The 13,200-nt window shown below is 36.8% G+C and overlaps 1 long non-coding RNA gene across 1 annotated transcript in view; it reads right to left on the bottom strand.

Annotated features, from left to right (window-relative positions):
- Positions 1 to 1,185: 1,185 nt before the first annotated feature.
- The window catches only part of LOC133532960 (uncharacterized), a 149,495-nt gene continuing 137,480 nt past the window's right edge, over positions 1,186 to 13,200 (bottom strand). The window contains exon 2 of the long non-coding RNA XR_009801782.1: positions 1,186 to 1,247. This is a non-coding gene — a long non-coding RNA (uncharacterized LOC133532960). The remainder of the gene's footprint in view (positions 1,248 to 13,200) is intronic.

The following is a 13,200-nucleotide window of genomic DNA, read 5'->3' as shown; positions in this document are numbered from 1 at the left end:
GAAGGGGGAACTTTTTGCGATTACTCAAAAATAGCTAAACTGATCATGTCCGCTATAGTTTTCATTTAATGTCTTTCTTAAGCTCTACTTCCACGATTTTTTTCATAATTTTTGGACCTATGGTTCAAAAGTTAGAGGGGGGGGGGGGGGGGGGACACAATTTTTATTTCTTTCGGCGCGATTATCTCCGAATATATTCACTTTATCAAAAAATGTTCGTTGAAGATCCCTATTCGTTTTGAAAGACCTTTCCAACGATACCCCACACTGTAGGGTTGAAGCAAAAAAAAATTCACCCCCACTTTACGTGTAGGGGAGGTACCCTCAAAAAAATTAAATTTTTTGATTTTATTGTACGACTTTGTCGGCTTTATTGATTTATATATCCATGCCGAATTTCAGCTTCATAGCACTAACGACCACGGAGCAAAGCCTCGGACAGACAGACAGACAGACGGACATGGCGAAACTATAAGGGTTCCTAGTTGACTACGGAACCCTAAAAATAGGAATGATTTTACGTTTAAGTACCTAAACCATTTAAAAGTACATTCACGTTAAAAGTGTTGTATTACTCTTTCGTCAGTAGTATTTTGGAGTTTAGCAGTGTTGTTTGGAGCCCCTATTTTGGCATTCATAAGTCTCGACTTGAAAGGATTCAGATTTTTTTTGTTAAGCCCTTGATTATAGAACCGGCCGCTTATTTTTCCTCAGCAGCTACACAGTCTCCTTCCGTTGGAGAAAAGAAGAACATATCTAGATGTTTTATTTTTATTTAAAATTATTAGAAATCACATAGATTCTAACCTATTGTTAGATAGCGTATCCTTCAAAATTTCTCGATTCCACTCACGTTCTAAACCTACATTTTCTATTTCCTCCTGTGGCACACAGTATGCCTAAAATTATTTCTTTAGGCATACTTGTAATTTGAATGATCTTTTAAAGATATAGATATTTTTGTTCCTAGTTTGTCCGTGTTCAAGAAAAAAGTTCGGTTCGTTTTACTCGAAAGAGTGAAGAGTATCACTGAGCCGTGACCCTTTTGTCCTGCTGCAACGCACACAGTATGTAGGTAGGTACTTTTATTTTATTTTATTTTATTGTTTATTAATTATGCCTATTTTGTTGTCTCAATTTTCTTTTGTGCTATTTTTATTTTGTTCCTGTAATAATTTGTGTTCTTTATGATGATTTAAACTTTATATTGTGTGTTTTTGCAGCTGCCAAATAAATGATTTATCTATCTTATCTATCTATCTATCTTCGGCAAATTTTGTTTTCTAGAAACTGATCAATTGGTTCCAGTCATATTTTTCATAGTTTTGTATGTTATCTTACCTTACTTGCATGTAGTACACAACTAAACCGGTAATTTATAATTGCGTAATTTACATTTCTATGTAATAGTTTTCTTAGTAACGTAGGAAGCTTCAGCCTATTTTTAGTTCATTTATTTTAGACTTATTTGTAAATAATAACAAAAAAAGGGAGCATGTCCTCCAGTATATTTAATAAAACTTTTTAACAAAAAATATAACCGAATTCAGAAATTACCAAAAGCGTCATACATGTACCTATAACATTTGAAGAGTTCCCTCGATTTCTCCAAGATCCCATCATCAGACCCCGCCTTGGTGCCAACGGGACCACCTCGGGGTATACCCGTTCGATTAAAAAAAAATTGAAAATCGGTTCACGATTCTCGGAGATATCGAGTAACATACATACAACAAAAAAATAAAGGTCCTCCTTTTTTGAAGTCGGTTAAAAATAGTTTGATGTATTTCCTAGCTAGCGGCATTCATCCTCACACCCTGCCACCTAACTGGTGTGGAATGAGGTTTTCTATTAGTACATTACGATACAAGTCATACAAGTGCGAAAAATAGGAAATTCGAAACAAGTGGCGATAAATTAAAACACGGCCGAAGGGAGTGTTTTAAATCGACACGAGTTGCAAATTACCTATTCGCACATGTATTGTACAACATTTTACAGTACATATGGCCCTTTAAATGTTAGACAGAGTAACGTAATGTGCTAATTTTCGCATTAGTGCGGCAAAGTAGCACCATATGTACTGTAAATTATATTCTATGGAATGGTTTCATTGCAAAATATTCAAGTTATATCCTCTAAAGATCCTTTGACCCATTTCAAAGTCTGTGTGAAAGAATAACACAAATTAAATCCAAATTCTCGCTATCTTTCTATATACATATGTATATTGTTGTCACATCAACTTTGGAGCTATACCTCTACTTTTAATTGAATAAGTTTATTGGAAACCATGAAGACTCGCTCGCTCCTAGTGAAGACGCAGCTCTATGGGCCAAGACATTGGATATAGTTCTTTAACTCTTTATTATACTTTCTATTAACCTTAAGCGACTCGAATCTTGGCATACGATTAATAATAATTGAATAACAAATATTGTAAATGCGCAATACCGACCTGTTATTTTCCTACATTCGATAATATTCCGTGAAAACAAGCTGGCTAGCGTCAGTTGCGGTCTGCAGTTCTACATTATCCTGAATACACATATCGGTCCGGTGACCTCACTGATGAGTACTTACCAGAATAAGTTGAGTAGCTAGGAAGTTTATTACATATTTCAAATTCCCTTTTTTTTGGGAAACATACCTCACATAAAGCCGTGTACTCATTAGCGAGCTGTAACCGTAACCGTTGCATGCACTGTAACCAAAAAACATAGTGTGTACGTGGTTCGCGAACCTGCTGCGAGCGGGTACGCGTCGGGCTTGCAGCGAGCCGATGTTTACAGCGTACTGATTTCTGAACCTGTAACGTTGCACGTAACTGTAACCGTTACTGTTACAAAAACATAGTGTGTACGTGGTTCGCGAACCTGCTGCGAGCGGGTACGCGTCGGGCTTGCAGCGAGCCGATGTTTACAGCGTACTCATTTCTGAACCTGTAACGTTGCACGTAACTGTAACCGTTACTGTTACAACACTTACTGTACAAACATAGTATGTACGTGGTTGATGAACGCCACACGAGCGACTCGCAACGAGCCGACGATTGTCGGTTTTTGCCGCGAATCAAAGGGCGCTCGCAGTGCGCTCGTGGACGTCAAGAGGAGAGGTTGTTGCTAGCCGCTATCTGTACTTTTTATTTCTCTCGACATGAGTGAATGGTCAGAGGAGAAATGTCTGTCGTTGATAGACGCCTACAGGGAAAACACGGTGCTATGGAACCCTAAGGATAAGGACTACTACAAAAAACATTCCTGCCAAAAGAACGACAAAACTACAAAAGAAGATGCCTGGGCTAAAACTGAGGGCAGGGCAGGCCTCCACGTTCGTTACACTCCCCGTACACACTAGAACTTCGTTACTGTATCTGTTTGGTTACAGTTACAACTCGCAAAATGAGTACGCTCGGTGAAAGCGTTCCGGCGACATCGTGAGCCGTAACTGTAACACGCGTACACACTAGAACCTTGTTACTGTATCTGTTTGGTTACAGTTACAGCTCGCAAAATGAGTACGCTCGGTGAAAGCGTTCCGGCGACATCGTGAGCCGTAACTGTAACACGCGTACACACTAGAACCTCGTTACTGTATCACGCATGTTACGGTTACGGCTCGCTAGTGAGTACACGGCTTTATATATTTGTCGACCGGTTTGGCCTAGTGGGTAGTAACCCTGCCTACGAAGCTGATGGTCCCGGGCTCAAATCCTGGTAAGGGCATTTATTCGTGTGATGAGCATGGATATTTGTTCCTGAGTCATGGGTGTTTTCTATGTATTTAAGTATTTATACATATTTATATATTATATATATCGTTGTCTAAGTACCCTCAACACAAACCTTATTGAGCTTACTTTGGGATTTAGTCAATTTGTGTAATAATGTCCTATAATATTTATTTATTTATTTTATTTATTTATAATAATACAATAAGGTACAAGATAAAGTTAGAACATCAGCCAAAACAGTACCCCTATTGTAAATTTTATCGACATCATAACGTGACGAACGCGTTTGCGTTAAGTTTCATTTTGTATAGGATTTTGAGTTTCCAAAACGTCCCGCTTGGCGCGCTCTTTCTAAATCCAATACAGAATGAGACTAAACGCAAACGCGTACGTCACGTTTCGAAATCGAATTTATTTACACTAGGGGTACAGTTTCCAGTTATACCTAATACAAAATTCCTTTAATCAGAAAAAAAGTACAATTATTAGGTATTTTTAATTTAAAGTTGAAGTCAACAGTAACATTCAGTGAATAAGATAATACACGAGCACGATTAACAATTATTCTCACTTGTAAGGACTCCAAATTCTCAGGCTTAAACGATTTGAATTTATACTTCATACGATTTGTAATGTGTACTTAAAAGTCCTCACACATCCTACACCCTATCCCAACACAAGTACATTTCTTAAGGTCGCTCACTCACAAAATCATCACATCATATTCACACACACACACACACACACACACACACACACACACACACACACACACACACACACACACACACACACACACACTCACACACACACATCATGATTTTTATTTTTATTTCTGATATGGTTAATTTTTACTCAAAATTGTATTGTAAATATAATATAGGTAGTATTATTTAGTATTCTATTTGCATGTATTTAATTCAGCGCATGTTTTTCATTAATTATCCAAGATAGGAATGTATTTTAGTTTAGAGGATACCGCAAAAATGTATGTAGTAATTCTGTAGAGCGGTCACCACGATACAGGCTTAGCCTAGCGTGGGACCACTCAGCTAGTTATGTAATTTTTTCTTCTTTCTTTTAATAAACGATTTTTTTTAAGTGAGGACTCCAAACTGTAAATGCGTATTCCAAATATGACCTTACATATGCATTATATAGAAGAAGTAACGTTTTGGGGTTTTTGAAATCTTTATTTTGCTATCGACCTATATGTGAAACCAATTGAATTTCACTGTCTAAAATATACTCCTAAATCTCTAACCTCAGTAACTCTAGTATGTGGTTGGTTTCCAATGGTATAAATAAAGGTTATAGCGCTTCCGCGTAAATGTAATAATTGAACATTTATTTATGTTAAAATATAGGTTATTACATAAACAGTAGTTGTTCAATCTATTAAGGTCATCCTGCAAATTGACGCAATCAGCCTCGGACTTCACAACGGGACAACGGTAAATATCTTAGTATCGTCAGCATACAATAATACTTTAGAATTTAAGAAACAGTTGGTGACATCATTAATATATATGTTAAATATTAGTGGCCTTAAATGCGAGCCCTGCGGGACACCTGACGTAATAGGCACAAAACTAGAGGTGTACCCTTTAATGGTAACTGCTTGAGTTCAATCCCGTAAGGACGATGTGAGGCAACGCAACAAGTATCCATGAATACCGAACATTTCAAGTTTCTTTAGTAAAACAGTGTGCGAAATTTTATCAAATGCCTTTCAGTAATCGGTATAGATAGCATCAACTTGATAATTCTTGTCCATTGCGCTCAGAATATAATCAAGTAGCTCACTTTTTCAAATATGTCTAGGAAGTACTGATAATTTGGAAATGCCACGGTAGTTTCTAATATTATGTTTATCACCGTTTTAAAAATAGGCACAATTATGGATTTTTCCAAATTTTTGGTAAGGACCCAGAACTAAGTGAAATTTTGTAGAGTAAACATACCGGTAACGCAACAGACTTACTGCAACAATTTAAAAACACAGGATGAATGCTCTTTGGAATATTAGGACTCCTAACGCCATCTACACATTTTCATTGACAGTTATCTAGTCATATGTCGTTATCAACGATTACGAATAGATGCTTTATAGTGTACCTATTGAGTAAATTAAATTGATTTACATATCACCTTATACTAAAATAGCAAAAATAAGAATTCTATTTATTTACACAATTCAAGTAAACTAAATAACTTTCGTTCTGATTATTAACTTAGATAGATAGAAGATAGAATACTCTTTATTGGCACACCTCAGTAAAAATATACAAGAATAATAAACCATTGATTAAATTTAGAGGCAGACAAGGCGGTCTTATCGCTAAAAAGCGATCTCTTCCAGACAACCTTTGGGTAGCGGAAATAGAGAAGTTAATGTAATGACAAGAAGTAGATGTTAACTTAGATTGTGTGATTATTAAACAAAATCCCTTTTAGTACAAGGTGGCCAGTAATAGACGGTTTACCTACTTTTAAAAAACATTTATAATTAAAAAAAAATGAGTTTGTCATGTAAAATGATTTTTAAAGTCATGAATGGTCAATGATGCCAGCGGGGTTCGCACCGGCATCTCCAGAAACTGTTTCTTCCTATACTATGTATCTTTAGGTATTTAAAAAAAAGTAAACAACATCTACCCTCAAACGGCTCCTGAAACCAGTTGAGGGTAGATGAAAACATTACATGATCAAATAATGTAGGTTAAAGTCAGGTCGTTCAGTGACAGATCCAGGCGGTTTTGTATTTGGTTGGTTAACCAATAAATGCTATAACCCGAAAATGTACAAATTGTTTGTTTACTTATTTAAGTACCTAAAGATACGGAGTTCTCGAGAACATCGAAATAAGAAAATTGTCTATCTGCTTCCCTGTCACTGTCACTGGGATCACGCAAGTGCGATAAAGACAGACGGAAAAACTTTTTGGCGAAAATGGTTGGGACATCGCCCTCATAGAATAATCAACACGAAGTATGTATGTATGTATATACTTTATTGTACATAGAAATAAAAAAACGAAAAACACAGTTACAGAGTAAATTAAATACAACAAAAGGCGAACTTATCCCTGTATGGGATCTCTTCCAGTTAACCTTTGAGGACCAAGTCCATGGCATCAGGACTGTACAGAGCAGGAAGGGTACTGATCTACGAAAAAGGTGCCAGACCGAGAGCCTGTGATAATATTCGTTTATTTATTTTATTATGACGAACTTGATGCCTTCGACAGAGACTGGTGGGAGACTTCCGAGGATAGGGACACGTGGAAGAATAAGAGGGAGGCCTTTGCCCAGCAGTGGGACAGTATGGGCTCGTAATAACAATAATAAAATTTTATTATTTATAAGTCAACAGAATATGTTACAGCACGTGCGTATAAAAAATTCGTAAAATCTTAGAAAAATTCGTGCTTCAACTTTGGCAGGTAAATGAGATGGCGCCGAACAGCTCCTTACATTATGCGGTAACTCTCAAAAGTTGACGTTTGGAAATTCAGCGAACGCAAAATATAGGGAGCGTGCATGAACTGTAGGAGGCAGCACAGGAGCTGTCAGATTTTTGGCGCGAGGCGTAAATGTGATGTTTATTGTTCCGATGTAGCCCACAAGATGGCAGAACCTACTATGCACAAGAAAACACTTGACGTGTAAATGTGCCTGTTTATGGTTCCGATTCAGACCACAAGATGGCAGACCCTCCAACGCGCACGGTCCCTATATGGCGCAGTAAAGCGCCATCTGTTTTGGATGTCAAACCGATTGCACCTTTTTTTTGAGACTTTATCTCTCTATTACAATCAATTATCTTTGCTAACACTAAGGTAGAACGTCCACTGTTCTAAGTTAGGATTTTCTATAAATAAATACAACCATACAAAATGCAATATTTTATTTTTCATACAATTCCGTAGGGACCGAATATTAGCATCCACTTAAGATTTAAACAAAATTTAACGCAAGTGACATCACTCAGTTATCTATCTCTTCATTTGGAGTTAATAATATAGGTATTATTTTGAATATAATACAATATATTACAATATATTATTATGTCCCCTCTCATTATAAACAGATTTTTAACTATACGGCCCTACAGACAGACATACAGACATATCTGGGCCAAAACTACATACTAGCTTCAGAGGTGTAAGGGAAGTCCCCAACCCGCATAGGGCCAGCGCGGGTTTTGGCTCAGATATATTCGTATTGTTCCACGCATAACTTCAAATTTAAAGTAGAAATAAATATTTTATTTAAATGGGGGACAGATGGCAACATTCTCCATAATAGTGTAATAAATAATGTGATGGGTGAAGGAACTAATTTATACCGCTCGCGTCGAATGATGGTCTCTAGGAGTTCCTTTAATTATTTGTGACAGTTCCTTCAAGTCTCAAAATAGTAGAGGAATATTACCGCAAATCTATATTATTTACGACCTTAATATCCGGAAAGCCCAGAGTAAATTTACGTTCAAGCGCATGCTGCATAAATATCTATCTGCGAAATCATAGAGAAATAAGACGTAATACTCACACTCCATACCTTCGTTTTGGTAGCAAACGCTTAATATATACGCAGTCGACATCTAGCATCGAGTAGCGGAACTCTCAGTACTGCTATTCGACAATAGATATCGCGGCAAACAAAAAGTCTAATGATCAACGATTTTCCGCTAATATTATAACCAGAGTAACCGGAACTCTATTTTCAACTCCTACGCTTACTCTGGTTATAATATTAGCAGCAAAAAATCGTTGAGCATTAGGCTTTTTGTTTGCCGCGATATCTATTGTCGAGTAGCAGTACTAAGAGTTCCGCTACTTGATGCTAGATGTCGACTGCGTATATAATAATCATTTTGGTATCAAAAGTAATCTATGGAGTGAGTACTCTATTACTTCTTATTTCTCTATGGCGAAATATACTTATAAATAATGATTGAAAATAGATACATGTATAATGTATATATGTAGATTTTTATGTAAGTATAGCAAAGTATATATTTAAGTTTATGATTTCATAGTATATTAGTATTTATTTGGTAAATAGTAGGTAGCGTTATCGTTTTAATTTATCTATTATAAAGCCTGCATCTAACAAACGTCTCATTTTGGCCCAGTGGTTGACCGGAAGAGAATGCCTTATGTCATTAAGTCCGCCATATGTACTAATAATTTTATGTGCAATAAAATTTAAATCAATATTTAACTGTTACAATTCTAAAGCCCAGTCCATACGGGTTGATAAAATCGGCCGATTTGATCAGCAGAAAAATTAGCGCCAAACTCATCTAGCGCACACGTACACAATTTAATCACCTATTTTAGACTTATGGTGAAATTAAAGCGCTTTAAATTAAAAATAATGTCACCAGATACGCATAAATTGGCATTCTTGCGTATGGTGGTGCACCATGTTGTCATAATCGAGTAAAGTGGAATCGGTGAGCCAAATTGGCGTTCGGACACGGCCTGATTTGATCGGACAATTGAATCAGACTGGCGAAAAATTGTCCCGTCATTCCAGGGTTTGAACTAACGTGGTATAATAATAATAATTCAGTCTATATACGTCCCACTGCTGGGCACAGGCCTCCCCTCATGCGCGAGAGGGCTCGGGCTCTAGTCCCCACGCTAGCCCAATGCGGATTGGGGACTTCACATACACCTTTGAATTTCATCGCAGATGTATGCAGGTTTCCTTACGATGTTTTCCTTCACCGAAAAGCTAGTGGTAAATATCAAATGATATTTCGTACATAAGTTCCGAAAAACTCATTGGTACGAGCCAGGATTTGAACCCACGACCTCCGGATTGAAAGTCGGACGTCATATCCACTCGGCCACCACCGCTTTTAACGTGGTATACTTTCAAAAAATGTTTACGAATATCATTTGACAGCTCGATGTAAAAATGAACTGCCGTATGTACCATCATTCGAGGCGAGAGGTTGTTTCCACAGAAAAGGTACCAGTGAATGCAATTATTATTGATTTCGTATTTCTCTTCGTCGGAGGATAACGAGCATAAATATCGATAGTAAGAGATTACAGTAACATATGGACGCTTGCAACTCAAAAGGAGAAACATATGCGTTGCTTAATTTTATTAAACGTGTCGTTAAGAATAGCGGACACGTATACGCCAGCCAGTGATCCCTTTTCTCTGAAAACGACACTTTTTTTACGGTGACATAGAAATTACAAAAAGTAATTATATTTTTGGAAACTAGAATTTCATTCAAAGACGAGTTGATAATATAAACTGTTAAACTGAATATCAATTTTAGTAAGAATCGATAAATCGGTTAATCGATATAGCAAGTATAGGAACTCCCTACCTGATATTTAATTTTGCCCCCTAAAATCCGACGTCTGATCGGCATTTGGTTTCCAAAAGCTCCTTATAATTTCCATGTCAAAGTTTATCACATATTAAGAGCATTCATAAATATTTGTTAAAAAAAGCTTAAAATACGAGTAATCCAACTCCAACCAAGCTTTACGCGAAATAAGTACAATAATTAATTTATTACCTAATTTTCTCAATAGATTTTTAAAAACTCAACAATTTAAAAAGAATTGACTATCAACGCTAAAGCTTTTACTTTTAATATTTATATTATAAATGTGAGAATATAACTTTACGGTGGAGGGCACTTTGTACGAGGTGCCTTGGGGTTATTACGAAATAAATCGACTTTTGTTTTACTTAGACCACTTTGATTGTATAAAATATTTAAAATCAGGATAATTCCACGAGACTGTAACGTCAGTTACCATTTTTTCGTGTGTTTTTACATTAATTAAGCAAATTTAAGTATCTGTATGTCTGGCGTAGCCCTACAGGTAGATATCTGGATACTTAACTTTGCTTAATTAATGTAAGAACACGACAGAATTGGTAACTGACGTCAGTCTCGTGGAATTCCTCCTTATTCTCCCTTGAGCCCTGGCAAATATAGGACAACGCGAGAAAGAAGTCTCGTGGAATTACCCATCAGACAAATTCGTGCAAATTTCGACATTTGATGTAGATGGCGCTGTACTGCTTCGTGCAGAGTATCCATCAGATATATCGGAGCGGGCAATATTCAAAAATATCTGAACAAAATCTGTAATATCAGAACGTTAAAGTGCATGTTCAGATATTTTTAAACACTTTGGCCGCTCTGATATATCTCATGGCGACTGTACTACAATGATATATAGCTTCGGTTCTCAATTTGATAATCCAGGGCTAAGATGGTCGGCTCTTTATCATTTGTCACCATGCCTGTCACGTTCTAACGAGTATGTAAGCGTGAAAGTGACGGACTGTGCAGTTTCCACAAAATGTATTTAACTATAATAGGGAGCGTGCATGAACTGTAGGAGGCAGCACAGGAGCTGTCAGATTTTTGGCGCGAAGCGTAAATGTGATGTTTATTGTTCCGATGTAGCCCACAAGATGGCAGAACCTACTATGAACAAGAAAACACTTGACGTGTAAATGTGCCTGTTTATGGTTCCGATTCAGACCACAAGATGGCAGACCCTCAAACGCGCACGGTCCCTATACTATCTACGTTAGCTCTCAAATTAAAAGTCGCGATTTTATTCTTAGACTTCTACAATAAATAATTATTTGCTTATATTCATGAATTATGCTATTAATTCCAAACAAAATTACTGAAGAGTGATTAACAAATAATTTAGTATAATTTTGGAATTGTTGGCCGTTCGCAATTACCCCAAAGCACCTCTTTTATTCTACACGCAGATCATATAAGTATACGGACACAAATTCGCGAATTATAAAATACAGTAATAACCTTTGTACTTTCATGTTTATATTTGTATTTTGATATTTATCATCGTATAAAGGGTGTTACTGTAAATGTTTTTATTTTCAGTGTTTTTCAACAGAATTGTTAACTTACTGTTGTGTTAAATTTGAACCTTATGCATGCCTGTTTAAGTATATTCCCGCCTTCTCTTTCTATTTTATATGTCCTATCAGTCGCTTAATAAACTCGTACAAGATCACACGTCTTTCTGATTTAGTTAAATGCAAAAACCACAATTTACCAAAGTGAACCTTATTACAACCATCATATGGTCGCAATCGAACCGGATAAATTAGTGCATCGGACACCGGCCGCCCGGCGGCGAGAACAATAGCGAGGCGCATTCCAGAGATAAGGAGCCGGCAAATGCTAACGAATTGCACCTCAAACTAATGAGTTTTTTGAATATAAACAAGTTTTATTGCTTAAAGTTATAACAACGTTTTATAGACTTGTACGTGAAATTGCAGTGTTTTATCGTTAACAATGACTGATAAACAAAAACAATTACTTGCTGTGCTTGAAGATAGTGCTATAGTGCTTCGGAAAACACAAACTAACTTAAAGAAATGCCCTAAAGAAAGATTAACCAAGGGTTACATCGAGTCTCGCATTAAAATGATTGATGAGTACTGGACTACGTTCAATAATGGACATCAAGAGTTGGTTAAGGATACACCTTCGGAGCAAAGGGGTGTTTTACCATACTTTTTGAATGAAGAGTTTTTTATTTACGAAGATTTATACAACGTACTCCGGGGAGATTTAATGGACAGACTTTCAAGTTTAGTGCAAGATACTTTAATGGAAACTTCTATTACGAATGCAAGCTATGCTATAGCAGGAACACAAAACAACTTTGTACGTTTGCCGCGGATCGAGTTACCTACCTTTAGTGGAAGTTATGAAGAGTGGCCCGCGTTCAAGGATTTATTTATGTCACTCGTGCATAATAACAAGATGTTAAGTGACGTACAAAGGCTACATTATTTGAAGACAAGTGTTACTGCCGAAGCATCGTCGTTACTGAGGCACATTCAAATTACGTCTGATAATTATTCACAAGCATGGCTGATTCTGAAAACAAGGTATGGCAACAAACGCTTAATTTTGAACAATAATTTAAAGAAATTGGTTAATCAGCGTAAAATGACCACACAATCAGCTGTTCAATTGAAAGTACTCTTAGATACAACGTCAGAGTGTTTACACAATATTCAGAACCTGAATGTTTCTGTTGACTCTTGGGATCCACTAGTGTTATTTTTGCTTGTTCAGAAATTGGACCCAGAGACGCATAAAGACTGGGAAGAACATGCTTATAAGAGTGACTCTGAACCCTTACCGAAGTGGAGCGATTTTAAGGAGTTTCTAGAGGCCAAGTTTCGTACGCTGGAACTTCTTTCTAATAATACAAGGGAAGTGAAGTCAAACAAGGAGCGAAGTACATGCCATGTTGCCACACCTACCTTCGAGAACAGGAGTTGTGTAATGTGTAAAGAAAGTCATACATTATGTCACTGCAAGGAGTTTACCAAGATGGAACCAACGGAGAGAAGCGAATATGTCAAGAATAACAACTTATGTTACAACTGTCTAGTACCAGGGCATTCAGC

Source organism: Cydia pomonella, chromosome 28 (genome assembly GCF_033807575.1).
Source record: "Cydia pomonella isolate Wapato2018A chromosome 28, ilCydPomo1, whole genome shotgun sequence".
Lineage (NCBI taxonomy): Eukaryota > Metazoa > Arthropoda > Insecta > Lepidoptera > Tortricidae > Cydia > Cydia pomonella.
The sequence above is the reverse complement of the archived record's forward strand: the minus strand, read 5'-3'. Positions and strand labels throughout refer to the sequence as shown.